Raw genomic sequence first — 16031 nt, 5'->3', positions numbered from 1 at the left:
CTTATGATGATGTGATCTTTGAGATGAGTACTCCTCCTTGGTGCTTCTTAGTCCTCCTTAATGATTTCCTTGTGCTCGACCCTTATGTATCCTTCTTCAGTGACGTGATCTTCGAGCTGCCTCTATTTGACTCGTCACCTTAGCTCTGAAACCATGTTGAAAAATCTAGGGGCAACAAGATTTGGCGATTTCTCTTACTTTGATAGCTGCTTGTGATGTATTTTTACTCAACTTGACTAGCTTCTTTGTTGGAAACATTGGGGGGGGGTGAATCAATATATTGACGGTTCTAAATCAGAGGATGGTGTAGGTGCAGGATGCATTTTGATCAATCCGCAAGGAGAGAAAACCATGCTGGCCTGCAGACTTGAATTCCAGTGCACTAACAATGTCGCTGAATATGAAGCACTAATCCAAGGACTGTATAAAGCCATCAGTCTTAATGTCAAATACCTGCAAGTCTACGGTGATTCGGAGATAATTGTGAAACAGGTGAGAAATACAATTCATTGTCTCTAGGCACCTTAAACACTATCAATCTTTAGCTCAAAAATTGTCTTCTCATTTTTCTGTGTTCAACATATCTTCAATCCCTAGATTACAAAACGCAAGTGCTGACTTACTTGCTAATGTGGCATCCAGGCTTATACCCTCAGAAGACTTTAGTCTAGACAGATTTTCAATAGAATTAATATTTAGGCCATCAATTCCCGACAATGTAACAAATTGGAGAGTATTCAACAACGATGCGGATATAGTTAATTTCCTTACATCAGAGGGATCATATGAAGAACAGATTATAGATGAACATGAGCATGATCTAGAAATCAAACTTAATCATGATCATAACCCAATCCCAAAGTCTGTGGTTAAAATGGAAGATCTTTATGATCTAAAGGATAGATTTAAGAAAATTACTAACTCCAAAACTCAAAGTTCTACTTTGAGATTTGAAGTAGTAAACCTAGGGTCAAATGAAAAACCTCAAAATGTCAACCTAGGTCTAGGCCTATCATCTGAAGAAAGAATATCATTCATCAGGTTGTTGAAGACATATAAAGGCGTTTTTGCTTGGGATTATGCAGATCTCAAAACTTATGATGCCTCTATAATTCAACATACCATACCCATGACTTCAAATGAAAAGCTAGTTCAATAGAAGCTTCGCAAAATTCACCCAAACCTTGAATTAAACAAGCTTCTGAAAGCCAAAATAATCTTCCCTATTAGACATTCTAAGTGGGTATCAAATATGGTACCTGTAAGGAAAAAGAATGGAGATATTAGGATTTGTATTGATTTTAGAAACCTGAATCAAGCTTGCCAAAAAGATAATTTTCCCTTGCCCACCATGGAACAGATATTGCAATCAGTTGCAGGTTCTGAATTAATGTCCTTTCTAGATGGATTCTCAGGATATAATCAAATACTTGTCCATCCAGATGACAGATTAAAGACAACATTCAGGACCAAGTGGGGAACATATGCCTATCAGAAGATGCCTTTCGGACTCATTAATGCGGGTGCCACATTTCAACGTGCTATGGACATTGCTTTCAGAGGTCTAATCAATAAATCGGTGGTTATTTACTTGGATGACATCACAGTCTATTCCAAGGATAGGAACAATCATTTAGCTGACCTGAAACACATTTTCGAAAGATGCAAGAAATACGGCATTTCCTTAAATCCCAAAAAATCCTATTTTGCTTTACCAGAAGGCAAACTCCTTGGGTTTATAGTATCCAAGAAAGGAATTTACATTGATCTTGATAGAGTCCAAGAGATTGAAAAAATTCCCCTCCCACACAACAAGAAAAACATGCAATCATTCCTAGGCCAAATAAATTTTGTAAAAAGATTTGTCCCAAATTTTTCACAAATTGTTGTACCCCTTCAAGCGATGATAAGAAAAACTGCAGTTTTCAGATGGAACAAGGATGAAAGAGAGTCATTTGAGTTGATTAAAAAAGCTATTATTAATGCTCCCTCATTAACAACCCCGGACTTTCTCAAACTTTTTGTATTATATACTTTCTCATCTGATACATCATATGCAGCAGTTTTGAGTCTTGACACAGCTGAACGATGAAATGTTGATTTGGGGTAGCAACGGATGTGCTCTATCCATGAAATTTGGTGGAGAGGTTGGGGCACACGAGATCTCCAATACCCAGAAGGGATTTGGGCAGATCTTAAAGAGTTCAGGAGATATTAAAATAATTAATATTTTTAATGGAGACCCTAAGTCTAAACTTAGGGCAAATAAAATATTAATGTGTATTAATATGAAACTGTGTTAGAATGGTCCAAAAGACATGGATCAAGCCAGATCTAATCTTAACTGTTGATTAGGGACTTAATCTCAGCCGTTGATTTGTCAACGAGGAAAGTATAAGAGGAGGCTTGAGAGTCACTTGGAGAACACACTGAGGGAGACCAGTCAATTCAATTTCTGGAGCGGGGTTTGCTGAGAAATTGAACCAGTGGTCTGGAGAGCAGTCAGGAGGCAGCAAGTGCGGAACAGAGAGACGGGAGATCAGCGCAGAGCCGGAAGAGGTAGACGCAGAGCCAAAGGAAGTCACGTAGAGGCAGCAGAGACTGTGTAGAGCCAGAAGGGCCTATGTCATCCACGCAGAGGCTGCAGGAGTGACGCAGAAGGTCAGAGAGGCTGCGCAGAGCCTCAGTAGGCTGACGTAGAGGGTTTCAGGCTGACGCAGAGGTTAGTAGGGCCTACACTGGATTTAGAAGAACTGCTAGAAATTTGTTTATCTGTGGGTAAGCCAGTTTGGCACCCTGTTGTACTAGAAAATTGCTGAATTATAAAAATCCTCCCTTACTGCACCAGTTTTCCCACATTGGGTTTTTCCGGGGACATTAGTCCAAAATAACTGTGTCAATGTGTGCATATGTTTGTTTCTGTATTACGGTGTGATATCTGCAACAACATTTATTTTAATGTTTGTTGAAGTAATTTCATGAATAGCTTATGATGAAATAAGTAGGAAAAGTAAATTAGTTGCTGCAGTGATAGAATTTTCACATGGTATCAGAGCAAGTAATCAGAGACAGAAAAGGAAAATTAGTTATGGGTCAAGACCACAATGCAGAGGCATCCACCTTAGGGGACTCACACAGATTCTCAGAAGATTGCACAAGAGAGAGAGATTTCGATTTCTCTATGTTGTCTTCCAGGTTGGAAGAAGAAGTGGCGTGCATGACTAGTGCTGCATCATCAGAAGTATGGTATATAGACAGTGGAGCCTCGTGGCATATGACGGGAATCAGGGAGTGTTTCTCAGAATATCGAGAAGAGAAGATGAACTTTTAGATCACCATGGGGAACAAGGCAAAGTGTACTCTAGTAGGAAAGGGTACCATAGTTTTTCAGATAGAATCGGGAGAGCGGTTCCGTGCCACAAATGTACTGCATGTACCAAGATTGGGGATGAAATTACTTTCCGTGTCACAACTACAAGGCAAGGGCTATGACATCTACTTCATCAAGGAAAAGGTATACGTCAAACACCTGAGCTGGAAAAAGAAAGTGCAGATCGGGATCAAAAGTAATCGGTTGTATAGATTACAACTAGAATCACCAATGGCACTAATAGGCAGTCATGGGGATAAGGACTTGAACGAACTATGGCACGGAAGGATGGGTCACTTGCACCATGGAGCTCTGAGAATTCTCAGGAGCACTATAATAGGAGTTCCGGATCTGAGTACAGAACGAGATGATGTATGTGGGGGATGCGCTCTAGGAAAGTATGCCAAGGTGACATTTCCTAGGAGAAAACATAGGGCCAAGAGTGTACTAGGATTGATACACTCAGATATTTGCGGACCTATGTTCGTCAAAGCTCTCAGTGGTGCCGAGTATTTCCTTACCTTCATTGATGACCACTCGAGGAAAACTTGGATTTATTTTCTGAAAACCAAGGATGAGGTTTTCTGTCGATTCAAGGAGTTCAAGGCTCTGGTGGAGAATCTGACTGGGAAGAAAATAAAAGTTTTGCACTCAGATAATGGTGGAGAGTATGTCGATAAGGACTTCACTGATTATTGCGCTAAGGAGGGCATCAGAAGAGAGTGGACAACTCCCTACAATCCGGAGCAGAATGGGGTAACAGACAGAAAGAACAGGACTATTGTAGAAGCAGCTAGGGACATGCTGTACGATCAAGATATGCCAAAATTCCTGTGGGCGGAAGCATGCAACACAGTTGTCTATGTTCAGAACAAGACTCCTCATCGGGCATTGGGCAAGATTACTCTAGAGAAAGTCTTCACTGGGAAGACGCTTGAAGTCAATCATTTCAGGATATTTGGGAGTTTGGCATATTGCCACATACTCGAAGAAAAGAGGAAGAAGCTGGATTAGACTGCGGAAAAGTGATATCTGGTGGGATATAGCGAGAACGCTAAGGCATACCAAATCTATCTTCCAGGGAGCAGGAAGGTAGTAGTACGACGAGATGTAAAGTTCATGGAGGACAGAGCTTTCAAAAGATCTTGCGAAATGCCTTCCGAGGAGCAGTCGAAAGAGGATTTGTTGGTCATGCCTCTTCAACCAACATAAGTGAAGAATTCTTCCTCAGGTCAGGAAGATTCTTAAGATGAGGAGGAGGAGCGAACAGAAGCACCTGTTGGCAGAGGAAGAACTAGCAGGGAACTTTGTCAGATTTTGCGTGATGTAGAGAACTTCATCGGTGAGCCAAGGGACAGTAAGAGGGAGCGAAAACAACCAGACAGATATCATGCGTTAGTAGCTCAGGATGGAGAGCCTGCCAACTTCAAGGAGGCAGCGCAGCGTCAGGTCTGGCTAGATGCGATGGTAGAGGAGTATAACTCCATAATGGTGAATAATGTCTGGGAGGTGGTGTCAAGACCTCAAGACAGATCCGTGGTAGGTTCGAAATGGATCTACAAGATCAAATATGCTGCGGACAACAGTGTTGAGAAATACAAGGCCAGGTTTGTGGCTAAGGGGTATGCTCAAAAGGAAGAGATTGACTATGAGGAAACCTTCGCCCAGTAGCCAGGTATACATTCATTAGGACTGTGATATCTCTTGCAACCCAGATGGGATGGGAAATCCATCAGATGGATGTCAAGACGACATTTCTGAACGGGGTAATAGAAGAAGAGGTATACATTGAACAACCAGAGGGCTTTGAAACTCATGAGAAGAAGTCTCATGTATGCAGACTGAAGAAAGCCTTGTATGGGCTGAAGCAGGCACCGAGAGCATGGTATGGTCGAATAGATGGCTACTTGCAAAAGATGGGGTTTGTCAAGAGTGACGCAGATCCGAATCTCTATTATCTGGTCGTAGAGAATGAGCCGCGTATCTTAGAATTATATGTGGATGATCTCTTTTTGACAGGATCATCCAGACTCATTGAGAGCTACAAGAAGAATCTAGCCACAGAGTTTGATATGAAGGATCTGGGACGAATGCACTACTTCCTAGGGTTGGAAGTTTGGTAGTAGAAAGGAGAAATCTTGCTTGGGCAAGGGAGGTATGCTACAGAAATCCTGAAAAGATTCGGGATGGGATACTGTAGACCTATGGCTACGCCAATGATCACCAATTGGAAGAAGATTGATGCATCAGAAGACAAGGATGTCGATCCCACCCTATACCAGCAGCTCATAGGGTCCCTGATGTATCTGGTCGATACCAGGCCAAATATTTGCTACGCTGTCAATGCCCTCAGTCAATTCATGGTGGAACCAAAGAGGGCACACTGGGCAGCAACCAAACACGTTCTCAGGTATTTATAGGGAACAATTGATTATGGGCTCTTATACACCAAGGGGAAGGATATCAGGTTGAGTGGATTTACTGATGCAGATTGGGCAGGAAGTTCAGTGGATCGGAAAAGTACCTCTGGGTACTGTTTCAACATTGGATCAGGAATGACCTCCTGGTGCAGTAGAAAACAGAAGTCCGTGGCTCTGAGCTCATCTGAGGCAGAATATATGGCCACAAGCACAACTTCGTGTGAGGCCATATGGCTTAGAAAACTGCTGGTGAACCTATTAAGAAGAAATATGCAGGCGACCAGGACCATGTGCGATAATCAGAGTTGCATCAAACTCTCTGAAAATCCAGTGTTTCGTGATAGGTCGAAGCATATTGAAATCCGATGTCACTTTGTCAAAGACTGTGTCCAACGAGGAGCTGTACAGTTGAGCTACACTCCTACAGGAGAACAGGTGGCATATATTCTCACCAAGGCTCTTGGAAAGTCAAAATTTGACTACAGGGAAAAGATGGGATGGTAAAGAACCCCTTTCAAAAGTAGAAATGAGTGTGTTAGCAGCACGAATGAAGAGGGAGTTGCAGTGCAGATGCAGTGTTGGGAGAAAGGACCAACAACAACACAGATGTAGAAGGAGTTGTCGTACAGATGCAGCAGTGGTAGTAGCAGTAGCAGTGGCAGAGCCATGGGCAACAATACAGGATACAACAATGCAGAGGATGTTGGGCAGGAAGGCTTAGCATCAACACAGGAACTGATGCCGGATGATCAGGGTGATGCTCAGTGAGGAGTATTGCCAGAGCACAGTCCTCGCTAAGAGGGAGTGTTGATTTGGGGTAGCATCGGATGTGCTCTAGCCACGAAACTTGGTGGAGAGGCTAAGGCACATGAGATCTCCAATACCCAGAAAGGCTTTGGGCAGATTCTAAACAGTTTGGGAGATATCAAAATATATATTTTTTTTAATGTAATCCCTAAGTCTAAACTTAGGGAAAATAAAATATTAATGTGAATTAATATGAAACTGTGTTAGAATGGTCCAAAAGTCATGTATCAAGCCAGATCTAATCTTAGCCATTGATTAGGGACTTAATCTCAGCCGTTGATTTGTCAACGAGAAAAGTATAAGAGGAGGCTTGAGGGTCACTTGGAGAACACACTGAGGGAGACCTGGAGAACACACTGAGGGAGACCAGTCAGTTCAATTTCTGGAGCAGGGTTAGCTAAGAAATTGCACTAGTGGGTTAGCTGAGAAATTGCACTAGTGGGTTAGCTGAGAAATTGCACTAGTGGTTAGGTGAGCAGTCAGGAACAGAGAGACTGGAGATCAATGTAGAGGCAGAAAAGGTAGACGCAGGGCCAGAGGGAGCCACGCAGAGGTAGCAGAGATTGCACAGAGCCAGCAGGGCCTGCGTCATCTATGCAGAGGCTACAGGAGTGACGCAGAAGGCCACAGAGGCTGCGCAGAGTCTCAACAAGCTGACACAAAGGGTTTCAGGCCACGTAGAGGTTAGCAGGGCTGAAGCTGGGTTCAAAAGAAGTGCTGGAGAATTTTTCTATCTATGGGTAAGCCAGTTTGGCACCCTATTGTACTAGAAAATTGCTGAATAATAAAATCCTCCCTTGCTGCACCAGTTTTCCCACATTGGGTTTTTCCGGGGACATTAGTCCAAAATATATGTGTCAATGTGTTGATTCTTGTGCTTATGTTTGTTTCTGTATTACGGTGTGATATTTGCAGCAATGTTTATTTTAATGTTTATTGAAGTGATGTCATGAATAACTTATGGTGGAATAAGTAGAAAAAGTAAATCAGTTACTGCAGTGATATAATTTTCACACATGGTGCTATCCAGCATGTGTCCAAATAGTTGACTGAAGAGCTTCCTCAACCAGAAAACTTCACAAGAGGCCATACTTGCAGCTATGTATTCGATCTCAGTTGTGCTCAAAGCAACCGACTTCTGCTTCCTGCTCATCCAGGATATCGAAGCAGAACTCAAAGAGAAACAAAACCGAGAAGTGCTCTTGCGATCCACCACACTGCTTGCCTAATCAGCATCAGAATAACCATGCAGCCTCACAACTCTAGCAGTGAATCTCAGTCCATGAGTGATTGCGCCCCAAAGATATCTCAGAAGATTCTAGGCACCAATCCAATGTGAGTGATGAGGCTCAGCCATATGTTGGCTCAACATGCTAACTGCAAAACATATATTCGGATGGGAGTTCACCAAGAACATCAATGCTACTATGAGTTGACGAAACTCAGAGGTATTCCTCAATTCAGGTTCGGCAACACTACTGCATAACTTCTTCAAGTTAAGCTCCATTGAGGTAGTCACAAGCTCGCAGTCCACCATTCCAAATTCGGAATCCAACTTCCTCTTACTTTTGTAAATGAGAGGGTCTGTACTTGTCAGAAAGAGGTCATCCACACAAGGTACCAATATGAGAGGTCTATCATCCACAACCTTAAAGCAATGGTTTGGATCGGCTTCACTCCTAGTGAATCTCAGCTTCATCAGATAGCTATCAATCCTCTCATACCAAGCCCGGGGTGCTTGCTTTAAATCATAGAGAGCTTTCTTCAACCTGCATACATGAGATTCCCGATCATGAATCTCAAACCCCTTGGGTTGTTCCACATCTGTGGTCTTGCTATTACATGAGGGGAATGGTCCCCTTGTAAGTTTTCCTTCGGTACATCTTGGACATGTACCTTCATGCTCTTCTTTGAATTCAGGCATCCCTGTCACCATCTGTCTCACATCGGGTAGGGCCTTACAATGAAGATGGGCAGACCTCCGGTGCCATTGAAGAGATGTGTCACACGACATGGTCCCCAATGGACTTCCTGCAACTTGATACAAAGTGCCAACCCTGAACCCAAGAGTAAAAGCATCTTTAAAATTCCTTTTCCAAGCACGTACCTTTCCATCGATGAATGCCACCTTGTAACCTTTGTCTTCCATTGCCGAAATGGACACCAGGTTCTTCTTGAGATCAGGTACATAAAGAACTTCTTGTAAATGAATCGTGTTACCTTGATTCAATTGAAGGGTAACATTCCCTACACCCTTTATGGGATAGGTGGCATTGTCTCCAAGAATAATCTCTAAGTTTGTCTCCTTCTCTATCAAATTAGAGAGAGCTTCCTTGTATCCAATGAAGTGCCTTGAAGCACCACTATCAATAAGCCAATTTCCCAAAGTGTCCGGAGGAGAGGTAGTGGAGAGGGCCGATATAAGATAATACTCCTTTTGCTTATCAGAAACAACATTTGATTCTTCATACTTGGAGTTCCTTGCTTTCTTGGAGGGTCGACCATTTCCTTGATGTCCTACATTCCTTTTTCCTTTGCCATTGTACCTGTCATTCCTTCGATCATTGTTGTTGAAGTTTCCCCTAGAATGATTGTGATCATTATCATGTGATGTGTCCCTTCTATTTGGACACTCCCTTGCATAATGGCCAAACTTATTGCAAGCAAAGCATCTGCCTTTCCTTCCACCCTTAGATCTGGGCTTTTCATTGAAATGAGCTTTAGACCCTGCATTATTTCTCCTTTTGGCATGAGTGGAGAAAGCAGTAGGGTTGCCTCTATTAGAAGGCATTTCTTGTTCCACCATCCTAGTTTCTTTTTGAATGCATCTCGACATCAATTCTTCAAACCTTGGAATTCGATCATTATTGAGAATAGTGGCTCTAAATATATACCACTCAGGTGGGAGCCCTCCAAGAGTAGTGATAGTAAGTTCCCTATCAGATATGATTTCTCCAATCGATAGAAGATCATTCTTGATCTCGGTGATCCTTAACAATTAGGGTTGAATATCCTCGCCCTTGCCCTTCTTAATATCCTTCAACTTATTTTTGAGGAACAAAATTTGATTTGCATCACTAACCTTGAACATGCTTACCAATCTTTCGTATATCTCCTTGGAGGTGTTTAGATCAGAGATGTAGGCCACCAGACGCTTGTCAATGCAATCTCTGATAATATTTTTCTCTTTGACTTCACCCTTGGTGTACTTGTTCTTTGTAGTAGTGGGTGCATTTGATGAAGGCTCAGGGATTTTACCCTTCACATAATCCAACACTTCTTGTTCTTCCAATGTCAGATCAAGAGACATCTTCCATCCTTGATAGTCAGACTTTTCACGGAGCTTGTCTTCTGCCAGGAAGTGGGATGAGGAACCCATTGAGCCTTTTGTCTTTTCCAACTGTCTTCGGTGATTGCTTTGTCTTCACCTCACCTCTGATACCATGTTAAAGTTTGGTATGTTCTATGCTTAGAGCAATTTACTTCAATTTTCTTATTAGCTCAACATCAATATCCAGATTAGAAATCACATTAGCATGATAATAAAATGCAGATAGAACATAAACATAAAGAACATAAGACAAGCCAAGACAAGAGGACACAAGATGTGGCACCAGCCAGGGACAAACCCCAATGTGGAGAAACCCTTGATCAATTCTTCTTATATTCTTCAATAGTTCAGTAGAGAGAGATAGTACAAATATACAAATCTGAGATTTTATGACAGCAGTAGAAAGTACATCATTATGATAGTCTTCAATCATTAAGAGTGTTGTAGCATATCCTGATGCAACATTCCTCCAATTGATAGCTGCTCCATCAATTCTAGGTAGCTATGCAGCCCTAAACTCCCTTGACTATGATGAATGGCTTATCTGATAAGGGCACCTGAAGTTGTCCTAAACTTCCTTCATAATCTTCAAACAGTTCTAAGAGAGCAGCCCTAAGAAATCCTTGCTATGGTGCTATGGCCTGTGGCCTAGCACATAGCAACACTGAAGTAAATGTCCTCAAAACATCATCAACGCAACAACACTTTCAAGCATCTAACTGTGTACATATGTTGATCTATGGAGCAGACTTCAACACATTCCTTCAATGTATAACTGTGGCTTATCAACTTAGCAAACAGTCCTTAAGGCATGCCCATACCAGCTTCCTTTATCACACAGTCACCTACAGCAAACATGCTGTCCATTCATGTAGCTTAATGCTATGTTAAGACACTTTCTTGCTGCATTCTAGGGCTACCTGTGCTGTGTCTTAGGGTCTTTACATAGCTGTGTATTAGGGCTCCATTGACAATGGATTTAGGCTTCTTTGACTGCGAATATAGAGCTTCTTAGGATAGTGGATTAGGGCTCCCTATTTACTGTGTATTGGAGCTTCTTCTTGACAGTGAATAGATACTCCCTTAACTGTGGTCCTAGTCTCCTTTATGACTGTGGATTTAGGGTCTCCTTTAGTTGCGTTTTAGGGCTCTCTTTACAGCGGATTAGGGCCTCCCTTTAAGTGCGGATTAAGGCACCTTTGACTTGCGGCTAGGGCACCTTCTTAGGCCTCCTTCACTGTGACTAGATCTCCCTTTAGGACAATGGCTAGGCATTGACCATCAGCTGTGTATAGGCCTCCTCATAACTGCGGCCAGACTTCTGCTAGGGCTTCTTTCTGAGCTGCTATAGAAGCCTCTCTTCATTGTGGCTTGAACTCCTTTAGGACAGCATATAGGGCTTATCCTTAGGACAACAATTAGGGCTTTTTCCTTTAGGCCACTCTTTACGCCAAAACCCAACGAGTGGAGAGTGAGATCACAAGAGATGAGTGTGTCAAATGACTTGAAGACCTTTTCTAATTTATAATGCAACGTTGAGGATAAGTTGGGGTAATTTGGTTGCTGGCAGACCTTGACAAATTGTCAATAATACAAATAAATTCATATCTCCATAAATACATGTCAAAGTCGGATGATCTTTAGATCACTCCTACACCTCTCGAAGAGAGGAATCCATGAAAAATATCAGCTGCCATAAATAAGATGACCCACATGGAGTTTGGCCCTAGTTGCCAATTTTAACAGGGTTTTATTAACAGTGAAATAATCGGAGTACAATTGACAATCCACTACAAGAAAGCTGGCCACAAATATTAGTGAGACAAATTTTGTCTCACTTAACACTGATCCAACTCCGAAACTGGCTCTAAATGGGCTCCACAAAACCCCTGCGTCAGCCTCTGTGTCAACTCTGCACAGGCACTTGGACGCTCTGCCTGGAATTGCAATTGATCGAGCTATCTGCCTAATCTAGCCTCTGAGAATGACTTGCTGGCCCCTTTCGGAAATTCTCCCAGCCTCCAACAATTGAATCAACCTTCTTTCTGGCCAAATCGAACTTTGCCTTTGAAGCTTCTGCGCCATTACTGCGCAACCTCACTGAGGAACTCAACCTTCCTGTAGCTAACTCTCCGGATTTGGAAGACTTCCTCCAGACTTCAACTTCCCTGTTGCTCTCTGTCTCTGCTTCCCTTCTCTGGCTTGAACTCTTCCGGCATCACTGCTGCTCTCTGGAAATCAATCTCAAGTGTGTGTTCTCCATCTACCCATCGAATTCTTCTTATAATCTTATGTTGGGACTCCAATGACCATAAATCTTAATCGATGGCTAAGATCATATCTGGGTCGATCCATGTGAGTTTCTAGATGATTCACACTTTATCTCAATTAATACTGATAAATTAATCTCTTTTCCTAATTTTAGACTTGGGAAATATTTTAAAATTGGTTAATAGTCTAATTGAGACACTTCTAGGTGGAATTTCCATAAATGATTTCTGGTTATGGAGAGCTCCTGTTTTTTAGCCTTTCCACAAAGTTTCGAGACTAGAACACCTCCGATGCTACAATAACTAACACTCCCATATAAAAAACTAATACCATGTTAATGAAACAAGTTTCTGGAAAAAACTGTGTTAATAATCTTTTATAAATGATTGGTCTCTATTTCTCTTCATCTTTGCTCTTGCTTCTTGTCCCTGATGATGGGTGAAGGGTTCACCCGAAATGTCAGACGTTTCAAAGATTATTAACATAGTTTTTTCCAGAAACTTGTTTCATTATGTATTACAACTGTGGAAATCTGCATTAAAAAATCATACCATGCTACTTTTTAATACCATATCTGAGATAATTTTCCTAGCAATTTATTTTATATCCAGAAAATATTTCACCCAGTAAAAATATTTTCTGAAAACTGCTGAAAACAAATACACTGGTATTTTAACTTCACAATTTTTTAGTGGAATTAAAAGCAGAAAAATCAGTCACAACAACAGCAAGAATTTTCCCAACAAATTCTCCTTCTCTTTTCTATTGCTAAGGAAAGTCAGGGCTTCTATACCAAGGAAAGTAACCCTCAGAGAATACATAGAAAATACAACAATTTAAAACCTGGAAATAACACCCTTGAAAGTTTTGGCATGTTGGAAAAATTCTATCCTTGGATATTTTCGGCCCTTGGAAAAGTCAGCTCTTTCTCTTGCAATTCAACCTCCTCTTTTCCACCTGTACAACCTCTTGCGCTCTAAAGAAATCAGCCTCTCTCTCCTAGGCCATATGGCTCCCTATGCAAGCCTTCATTGGAACTCGGCCTTCTCACTCTCTAAGATCTCAGCTCTTGAATTCTTCTTGCTGAAATCTTCTTCCTGCACACTTTTCTTCTTCTCTTCAATTTTGAGTCTCTTAGTCACACTTGAAAAAATCACTCTCCCAAGGATTCAATGTGTCTTCTTGCTCTCCCTTAGGCTTCTTTTATAATTTCTTATTGAGCTACATCTCAAACCCTAGATCTCCTAAGTGATGGATGGCTAAGATTAAATCCTAAGCCTCACTTGTGATCAATGGTTGAGATTAGATCTAGATCACTTAAATAATTGAAGTATTCATCTTTAGAAAATTAGAAACTTAGCTCATTAGGCAACATTAATCAATTCAATTAATTAATGTGCTTTTACTTAGTTAGACTTAGAAACCGTATTATCTATGCAACAAACCAAGGTCTTGAGCCACCCCTTGGACTGATCAGTTGATTCGGCCACCACCTTCTTTCTATCCAGCAGGCCTATTCCTGATCTCTCTCTCTCTCTCTCTCTCTCTCTCTATATATATATATATATATATATATATACTCCTGATGAGCAAGCACCTAAAGAGGATTTTAGACATCTTCTGCATGCTTGACACCTAACCTATCCAGAAGCACCCATCGAAGCTATGATCATTGACAAGAAATAGGCAAATATGATGAATAACTTGTGGAAGGGGAAGCGAAGCTTCATGTACTGACCCTCACTGTCAAATGTGATGATGTTAAGGTTTTTTATGTTGTTGAACTAGTTTTCGAGAGCTAGAAATGGCTTCAACTTAATGTCAACGTTGAAAACTTTGACATAATGTATTACTTGTAGTCACATGGTGAATTTTTGTGAAAATTACTTACTGATATGAGAGTCCTATGTACAACTCAACTATTTTGAGAAGGACCCATACCTTGAGATTAGAAATGAACTGTCTAGTAAAATTAAGTCTTTATATATGGTTCTAAGCACATTAGTGCATGTAAATTTTGTAGGTTAATAGATACAAAAGAGGCAGTTCTGTTGGTTAAATAAAGATTGAGTGAAAGACAAGCCTAAAGTCAAGTTTGTGCGATGTATTATATGTTTCATCTCAAAGCTTTACACATTTATAGTTTGGTTATAATATTAAGCCTAAAATCATGTATGCTTTTGGATAGTTAATGAAGGTGTGGGTGATATTGGTTCTGCTTCATACATTTTTCTTCCTTGTCATTGAATGCTATGTGCCTTTGTATTGAATGTTTTGGAAAAGAAAGAAAATTTGTAAGCTGATTTTCAATATTTTAAAATTTATATACTTTTGATGGATTTTAAGATGTATTCTCTTTCTCATTACTTAAACAGCCTGTGCATTTACGGAGGCAAGGGTTAAAACAGTTGGTCTGGCTTGACTTGATAAGGTTAGTTTATCATCATCTTAGTTATTAGGACACTAAGTAAATGCTACATAAGATTTGGTTGTTTGAATCTCTTTAATTTAGGGTATCATGGTCCCATAGTTCTAGGAGATTATAACTTACGACCAGGTTAATGAGTAATGGAGTTTGGAAATATGGAAGGGAAGGTAGTTGGTGTTAATTGTCAAGCCTCAACAATGACCATAGAGAAGTTCAATCGATTTGTGAAAGGGAAGTCATTATTTCATGTTATGTATCTTATTGGTAGATTTTCTCACTGAGTCATCCCTCTTGCTTTTCTTTTTCCCTTTGTCAATTTTTTTATTTTATTATTCTAAATGACCTAGTTACTAATGGTGAGTGCTAACATCTATTATCAAGTCCCACCTATCTAAGTTGTGATTGTAGGTTGAAGAGGTCTACGTTGGTAATGGGTGTGCTTATCAGACATGCTATGGATACTCCCAGCGGTATTGTTTATAGTTGAGATAACAATGATGCATATGCAGAGATATTCAACATTGTGTTAGTTTATTCTTGCAGTCAAGATATTTTGCTAAGCTAGCAAGTCTTAAATGATTATAAATGCATTTTGATATGTTGCTTTTGAATTCAACTCCCTGTACGTTTCACCATCATTATTGAGATTAATTAAAAGCAAGTTACTATAGTTTTATTGCCTTTCTGCTTTTATTTTTCTACTTAAATGCTTATTCTTTTAACTGAATGATCTTGAATTTTGATATTTAAGTGATGAATGATTATATAGTAGATTTTGAATTTTGTGTTTCTATTTTAAAATGAATGAACCTCTTAAAATTTATGGACACGAACCGAACCTTTGGAACTATTGCAGTACCATGTCTTCTAAGAGCTTCCATTGGCAGGGCAAGTTGATCTAATTAAACCCACAAATGCTCGATGCAAGAGGTACATGCAATATTGATATGACACCCACCTTCTTGATTAAGTTGTAACTGCATGCGCTAATGAATAAGTTCTCTATTTTATCGTGTTCAATTTTTTGTCTCTTCTATTTTGAAGCACTGTTTATTGGATGCTTTATATTATGTATTTGAGGTGCTAGATGAGGAGCTTTTAGTGTATGCCTAACCTGTTTCATAGGCCTTGCTAGTGTATGATGCATGTGCGTCCCCTCATTCTAAAAGCCTACTATTAGTTGTGCCCACATGGGCTCAAAACATTATAATTGTGCAATTATTGTAATTTAATTCATTTTTGAACTCTTTCTACTTGACATTAGTAGACATTCTTTAATATAATTTGACGTAGTTTATTTATCCTAGGACATGCATCTTAAGTCGATTATGGGGATTAGTGATCAAGATAAAATCCAATATCAACACCAGTGCTTAAATTTGTTGTTCGTAGGTCATGCCTTAT

The 16031-nt window shown here is 40.4% G+C and overlaps 1 long non-coding RNA gene across 9 annotated transcripts in view; it reads left to right on the top strand.

Annotated features, from left to right (window-relative positions):
* Positions 1-15614, top strand: part of LOC149146356 (uncharacterized) — a 205686-nt gene extending 190072 nt beyond the window's left edge. For 5 of the 9 annotated variants that reach the window (XR_016264317.1, XR_016264315.1, XR_016264313.1 and 2 more), the window contains 2 exons: positions 14575-14630; positions 15036-15297. This is a non-coding gene — a long non-coding RNA (uncharacterized LOC149146356). Of the gene's footprint in view, positions 1-14574; positions 14631-15023; positions 15298-15483 lie in introns of those variants that run through there. The other 4 variants (XR_016264316.1, XR_016264309.1, XR_016264312.1 and 1 more) reach the window with 3 other exon arrangements.
* Positions 15615-16031: the final 417 nt, after the last annotated feature.

This window comes from Pinus tabuliformis, chromosome X (assembly GCF_031772625.1).
Source record: "Pinus tabuliformis cultivar Carrire ecotype Pingquan chromosome X, CPIR1, whole genome shotgun sequence".
Taxonomy (NCBI): Eukaryota; Viridiplantae; Streptophyta; class Pinopsida; order Pinales; family Pinaceae; genus Pinus; species Pinus tabuliformis.
Note: the sequence above shows the minus strand (reverse complement) of the source record. Positions and strands in the feature narration are given on the sequence as shown.